Source organism: Capsicum annuum, chromosome 6, assembly GCF_002878395.1.
Source record: "Capsicum annuum cultivar UCD-10X-F1 chromosome 6, UCD10Xv1.1, whole genome shotgun sequence".
NCBI classification, from domain to species: Eukaryota; Viridiplantae; Streptophyta; class Magnoliopsida; order Solanales; family Solanaceae; genus Capsicum; species Capsicum annuum.
The window spans coordinates 107,930,085-107,938,800 of record NC_061116.1 but is presented as its reverse complement, the minus strand read 5'-3'; positions in this window follow the sequence as shown (position 1 = coordinate 107,938,800).

Sequence of the window (8,716 nt, the reverse complement as noted above, 5' to 3'; positions counted from 1 at the left end):
AACATAACCTATATACATTTAAATAAAATGAACAAAGAAGAATTTATAATAGATGAAAAAACATATGAAAATCACGAAAGATTAAAAATAAAAATAGTATTCTCTAATTTAGGAAGGAGATATAAGAAAATAGGTGAACATTTATATTTAATGTTAGAAAAAGAAAGAATTAAAATTAGAAGATAAGTTGACAACCATGGTAAGAATAAAAAGAGAAAACGAAGAGATAGACAGAAGAAACGAAATAGATAAAATAAAACAACAAACCACAAAAAAATACGAAAAATAGAAGAAACTAAAAATAGTAGGATTACTGAATTAGAAAAAGAACTACAAATGCTAAAAGATTTATATGAAAAGAGACAGAAAGAAAAAGAAGAAAAAGCTAAAGAACAAAAATTATTAATTGAGATAAATCAATTTAAAGAAAAATTAGAAATAAAAAATAAAGAACCAGAAACCAGTGAATTAAAAATAAATACAATAGATGCTAAAGAAACAGATAATTATGATTCAGAAGATAGTGAAACATATACAGAAATTCTAGAAAACATAGGAAAACTAGAAATTAATGAAAAACAAGAAATAATTAATAAAGAAAATCGAGAACTAATAAATACAGAAGTAAATACTCTAGATAAAAATATAACACCTAGTACATCAGAAATAAGAAAACCAACCTATAATTACAAAAATAAGTTTAAATGATATAATCCAAAGGATGAATATAATAAATGGACACCAAAATAAATAATTAATTACAACTTTTTAGATTTAGACTGTGTAATAGACACAAATAAAACAATACAACTATGGGTAGGATACATGTCAAAACAATTATTAGATAATAAAATAGATACAACAAATACACCAGAATAAATAGAAAAGACATTAATAGGAACAGTAAATTTATGGTTTTTAAACTTAGCCGAAGCAAGTAAAAAAGTACTAAGATTTGATAATAAAACAAAAGGAACATCAATACCTACTAAAATACTATCAACAGAAATATTGAAAAAATATGAAATAGCTATAAGAGAAGAATTTAGTAGTATAACAACAGAAGAAGAAAAGCAAAATAAAGAGAAAGATACGAATAAGAATTTAATGTTAAAATTAGCAATATGTAATATGTGCTATATAGATGAGTATACGTGCGTATTTAAAGAATATTATTATAAAGGAACATATAATATAGAATAAATTAAAGAAATAAGAAGATTATATTTTAGTAAATTACCTGAACCATTTAGTTCAAAAATAATAAAAAGTTGGGATGAAGCAAAAATAGTAGATACCCTAGGAACAAGAATAAAATTTTTACAACAATGGTATAGAAATCTATGTGAAAAATATAGAAAAGAAATAAAAATGGAAAAAACATTAATAAGAAATTTAGCATGTTGCAAAGATAAAATAACACCTCAATTTGGATGAAAAAATATTATAAGAAAAAAAAAAGACATAAGAAATATAAGAAATACAAAAAATAAAAATATAAATATAAGAAACCAAGAAAAAGATATTATGTAAAAAATTATAAACATAACAGACCATATAGGAAAAAGAAATCTATAAAAGAATGTACTTGTTATAATTGTGGAAAACTAGGACATTTAGCTAGAGATTGTAAATTACCAAAAATCTCAAAAAATAAACAAATATCAGAAATAAAATAAAAAATACAGAATATATACAGATAGATTATATAGATTATGAATTAGAAAGTGAAGATAGTATATATGAAATTTCGGAGGATGAAACAGATAATGAAATAGATAGTGAATTAGATGAATCAAATGACTGAACAAGCTATAAAAATGAACCAAATAACTGAAGAAGATATAAAAATAATAACAAAGGAAGAATATTTAAATGAAGAAGGAACAGATCAAAAAATAATATTTGACAGTAATATATTTGACGAAATAAAAGAAAAAGAGTTAGACTTAAGTATAGAAAAAATATTTAAAATACCAACAATAAAAAATATATTTAGTAGAAAAAAGGAAGAATACTACATAGTAAGTTAAAAAGAACATGTAATAGACTGTAGATATGCAAAAGGAAGAGCTAGTATACCACTAGTAACAAAAAGAATAGTTAATAAAGAAATAAACGATATAAAAAGTAAAGACCCAATAAAATATGTACACCATGGAGGAACAGAGATATTGATAAAAGCATGTTTTAGAGAAGGAATAGATACACCAATAGAATTATATTTAACAGATGATAGAATTATATTTAACAGATGATAGAATTATAAAACCTATAGAAAAAAGTATAATAACCGCTATAAAGGGAATTTAATATATCAAAAATTTAAATTTATAATAAGTGAGAATTATAGTAGCAATAACAGATAAAAATATGGATAAATCATTAGTATTATATTGAAAAATATCAGGAATAGAACTAACCACAGGAAGTAAAATATTTACAACAAGATGTAAAAATCTATATGTATTAACAACAAAACATAAAATAACGAAAAAAAATAAAATTAATAAAATACAAATAGAAAGTCCTTTTGAAAAATTTGTAAAAACAATTGATAATAATGATTATAGTTACAAAAACATAGATATAAAAGAAGATTTAGAAATAATAAATGATAGAATAAGCACAACAAAAAGAATAGCTCATGAAAAACCAGAATCATCAAGTTCATAAAAAAGAACAAGTTATGAAACAACTTCAACAATTAATTTAAATCAATATTACATAACAGAAACAATAAATGAAAAAGAATATTTAATACTCTTAAACACAGGACAAGAAGAAAATTATATAGCAAAATATCTAGTAAAAAGTGAAGAAATAAAATCTAATAGTGATATATACCCAGATCTACCAAGGAGTCTAATAAACATTAAAGATACGACAGAAAAAGAAATAATAATAGGAGTCAGAAAAATAAAAATAGAATTTAAAATAAAGGAAGAAATGCAAAAAGCAGACATAATATTAGGAATAAAATGGTTAGAACAAGTAAAACCATACAATATAAAACATATACAATTATCTATAACATACAATAAAGAAAGATTATTCATAAAAAGAACTTTAATATGATATGAAAATATATGTACTTGTAAAAATAATAGTAGAAGGATATTATAATAGGTATTATAGACCTATGATAGATACAAGAGCAGAAGCAAACTTATGTAGATACAACTGTTTACCAGAAAGTAAATGGGATAAATTAAAAACACCAATAGTAGTCAAAAGATTTAATAATGAAGGAAACTTAATTACAAATAAAGCTAAAAATGTAAAAATAAGGAATATGGGATAAAATAATAAAAATAGAATAAATCTATAATTATGAACTAACATTAAAAGATATGCTTTTAGGAATGCTACTTTTAGATAAATAATACCCACATATAATAACTAAAGCAGATTGGTGATTTACAACACCATGTAAACAAAAAGTAAGGGAAAAAAGAGTTATTAATAAAATAAGAAAGAAAACTGATTGGATAAAAGGAAGTAAAAAAATTACACAAAAGTTAGAAAATATAAAAAATACAGAAGACACAGTAGAACTAGTTGTATTTTCGATAAATAAAAAAGAAATAACTATATTTTCAATAGATAAGGTAGAAATAATAAAGAAAAAATTAAGACAATTATATAGTGAAGATAAATTAAAAAGATGGGAAAAACGTAAAACTACTATAAAATTTGAATTAATAGATAAAAATAGCATAATAACTCAAAAACTATTAACATATAATTTTGACGATTTAAAAGAATTTAAAATGCATATAGATGAATTATTAGAAAAACAGTATATACAAAAAAGTAATAGTAAACACAATAGTCCAGCATTTATAGTAAATAAACATAGTGAACAAAAAGAGGTAAAAGTAGAATGGTTATTGATTATAAAAATTTAAATGCAAAAACTATGACATATAATTATTCAATACCAAATAAGATATTAAAAATAAGATAAATAGAAGGATATAACTACTTTAGTAAATTTGACTGTAAATCAGAATTTTACCACTTAAAGTTAGAAGAAGAATCTAAAAAATTATCCGCATTTACTGTACCATAAGGATTTTATGAATGCAACGTATTACCATTTGAATATAAAAATGCACCAGGTAGATATCAACATTTTATGTATAGTTATTTTAAACAATTACCTAATTGTATAGTATACATAGATGATATACTACTATATACAAAAACTAAAGAGGAACATTTAAAATTATTAGAACAATTTACAGATATAATAGAAAAATTGGGAATAAGTTTAAGTGAAAAGAAAGTCAAAATTATGAAAAACTAGATAGAGTTTTTAGGAATACAAATAGATAAAAGTGGAGTAAAAATGCAATAACATATAGTACAAAAAATAATAAATTCAAAAGAAGAATCAGAGACAAAAAAAAAATTCCAATCATTTTTAGAATTAGTAAACCAAGTAAGAGAATATATACCAAAATTAGCAGAAAACCTAAAGCCTTTACAGAAAAAATTTAAAAAGGATGTAGAATATAATTACAACGAAGAAGATAAAAAACTAGTTCAAAAAATAAAAATACTTTGTAAAAAGTTACCAAAATTATAATTCCCAGATGAAAATAAAAAATTTGCATATATAGTAGAAGCAGATGCAAGTGAATATAGTTACGGAGGAGTACTTAAATATAGATGCGAAAATGAAAAATTAGAACATCATTGCAGATACTGCTCAGGTACGTTTAATGAAACAGAAATAAATGAGAAATAAATAGAAAAGAATTATGTTCATTATATAAATGCTTATTAGCATTTGAACCATATATTGTATATAAAAAATTTATAGTGAGAACAGATAATACCTAGGTTCGGTGGTGGCTAACAAAGAAAATACAAAATTCAGTTACAACAAAAGAGATTCGGAGACTAGTATTGAATATATTAAATTTTACATTTACAATTGAAGTAATTAGTACTAACAAAAATGTTATTGCAGATTACATATCAAGACAAAGCTACACAAACTGATATAATAGAAGATGATGCTTTAGAAAAGATATCCAAAACCCTAACTACGCTTTTAATGAAAGTGGACAGTATAAGTAATGAAATAGAAAAGCTAAAGACTAATAAAGTTAAACTGAAGTCTGAAGCTACAAATCAGCTAACTCAGCAGTGTGCAGAGTTATGTCGATCGGAAGACATTAAAATTCCAGAGCTAAAAGGAGACGTTAGGACACTCCATAAAACCCATAAAGTTTATCAATCTACAATTGCAGGTACAAGCAAAGGAGTTAGTGGACAAAGATACCAGAACATGAACATGAATAAAATATTTGAGAAGCCATTTATACCAAAAATATATATAAAAAAAAAACTTGTACATACCCCCACAAATTACTACATATCGAGATAGTTTGAACCAAGATAAAAAAAACTTATAACCATCTAGCCCCAGGATACATAGAAAATATCTACAATGTACAAACTTTTCTAAACCTTAATCCTAGAGCTACAGATATTCAAGAACCAAACAGAAACTATATAACCCAAAGATTGCAAGGTCATAATAAGCTAATCGCACTATCCAAAACTAATCCAAGCTTAATAAAATTTTGTTTCGACTATGGATTATTAAATACCATATATACCCAAGGTGGAGAAGAACAATCAACTATGAAAGAATTACATAAAATATTCACTACTTATAAAAGAGTAACCAACGAAAATCTATATTATAAAAAGTTTTATACTGTACCAGCAGAGATATTTTACGACGAGATCAAACCAGTTATACAAGTTGTAAAAATAGGATTAACCAGAGATATGATTATATCGGAAGATATTGTACAACAGCCAGAGATACCCAGAATTGAGATACCTGATTTCTACGCAAATAAATGACTTATTGGACTAGCTACAATTATTCAAGAATTAGCAAATAATTATATCAATGGAAACCCAATATGGAGTTATTATTCAAGAGACCATAAAATGATTTATTCAAATTCAAGAGAACTACGACAAACAGATATGAAAGATGTCAGACAATGGGTAATGACGTTACTTAACCTAGAAAAACAATCTAATGCAAAAGCAATTAAGAAATGATTTATTTCAGATGGATTATTAACAAGATATTGCAACATAATTGGACACAAATATCCAGACCATCAATGTTCGAGATGTAAAGGAGAAGATAACGTTATACCAGACGTACAACTAGAATGAAGATAAACATGCCAGCTGGAAAGAAGATAGAAAAGTAGCAAATACGACAAGAAGAAGATAACAACAGAGCAATAATAGAGAGACAAGTTAATTAAAGTTGAAAGTGACATATGGAAGAATAGATACTTTTTCTTGAAAACTTTACGTAAATTATTTATTAGCTACTATTTACTTTAAGACTTTTGGAAAACATGTGCCATTATTAGTCTTTGATATTTTAGTCTTCATAAACTTTTTGTAAAGCTATTCATAGCTTAGTCTTAAATTGTATAGACATTTATAGGATTTAATTAGTTTTTGTCTTTTTAGAAGACTTTTTGAAGTTGGTAGGTTACGTGTAAAGTTATAGGTGCAAAGATGTAAAAAGTTTACATTATAAATACAAGGCATCGAAGGCAGAATGAAAACAAGCCTTCATGCGTTGAAGCAAACACTCTTCTTTCGCAACAAACTTTTGAATATTTATTAAAAATAGGTATATTTCAATGGAAAAAGCTATGGATGAACAAAGCTTAGAATTATCAAACCTATCAGAAAAGGTGTATTTATTTATGATTATGAATAGCTAAATTCATAAATTTCTAACAATCATGATATGATAAAATAAGTTCATGTTAGTTGCTTTATAGTAGAATTATTCGAAAAATAGCATGTTAAGTTTATTAGCAAAGTGGAAAAGGAGAAAAATTCCTAAGAACTAAACCATCCTAAAGGTGAAACCTGTGAGGCAAGAAAGTCATGATAGAAGAGTAGCCAGAGTAGAAATGTTGTTTAAGGGAAAAGTATCCAGATTACCATGCTAATAGTGCCTGAAAAATATGTTATTTTAGAATAATCTTGTATATAGTAATCTAAAATGATCATATTTTGTTATGTGTATGATTGAAGGGAATATTTTGAAAAAGCATCATATGAAAAATGAATACTTATTTATCTGACGAAATGGTAGATAAATTTAAAATACTTGTTTTATATGTACTTGAGGATATAGAAATTGCACATATAAGAAAAATCATATTGGAAAAAATATTTGATAAATATTTTATGAATAGAGTAAATTATATACCACACTTACCTAACTACTCTTACAAATGCTTATATACTAAACCTACATATCAATCATGATAAATTACACATATTTAGAATTTTGGAAAATGAATATGAAAAATATACAATCAACAGAAAAACAAATGAAAACAAATTTAGATGAATATATGAGGACTAAAGATATAAAATATATACAATTTCTTAGTGAAAATATAGAAGAATTAATGAGATTAAAACAAAAAACTAAAAAACATTATAATAAAGTATTTAACCAATTTTAAATGACAGATAATCTTAAAATATTAATCTTATATATATACTTAGAAATATAGAAATTATAGATATTAAGAGAATAATGTTAGAAAAAATATTAGACTATGAAATTGAAATTATAAATTGGATAGAACAACTATACCTAGATAATTACCCAGATGGATATTATTCAGACTAAAATGTTAGAATATATTAGAAAAATTAGAGAAAACCAAAGTGACCTATATGAAGAAATTAATTATAGAAACAGACTCAAATAAATAATGAAAAATCTAAAAGAAAAATTAATATAGATAAAAGAAACCTTAGAAATTTAGAAAAAAGTACAGATAATAGTTTATATAACATAAAAAAACTCATTAAGAGAAGAAGAAAGAGAGATAATTAATAGCATTAATAACCTTAATTCAGATATAAATTATAGTACAATTAGAATAAAATATTATACAGAAACTAGTAAACAAGCAACTACTTTAGAATAAAATGCTAAATTATGAATATTTAAAATATTGGAGACAAGATATGAAAGAAATAAGATTAGAAGAAATGCTTATGAAAGAGAATTTAATCGAATATTTTAGAACAAAAGATATAGAATATTTAGAATATCTCAAAAATAATCTAGAAGAATTACAAAGACTAAGAGAAAAAAACTAAAGAATACTACAGTAAAACATTTAATCAAATACCATTTAATCATCCCCCAAGATATGAACATAAATAAAATAAAAATAAATAAACTAAAAATAAAAATATTTAGAGAAATTAAGAATATTCACGCACAAATAAAAATAGATCCATAGTTACGATGGATCTATTAAATAGATCTATTAAAGCTATCCGCACCCCCTACAATTGGTTACACTCCTGGACTAATTAAAACCGTATTTTTGGCAACCTTAGTGCGTACATGGCACATACGTGTGCCTACGTGGACCTTCAGTGTGTTGATTCACTGATGTGCCACGTATGTGCCACGTAAGCACTAAGGTTGTCAAAAATATAGTTTTAATTAGTCTAGGGGTAATAGGACCTCCTTAAGTTCAGGTTTGTCTAGCAATTTCGTTTATAGTTCAGGATGAAAACAATGCATTTATCCTAACAAAAAAAATAAACTACAAACTTTACTAACTTTTTTCTTCATTGTATTAGAAAAAGAATGATAACAATTTAAATAAAA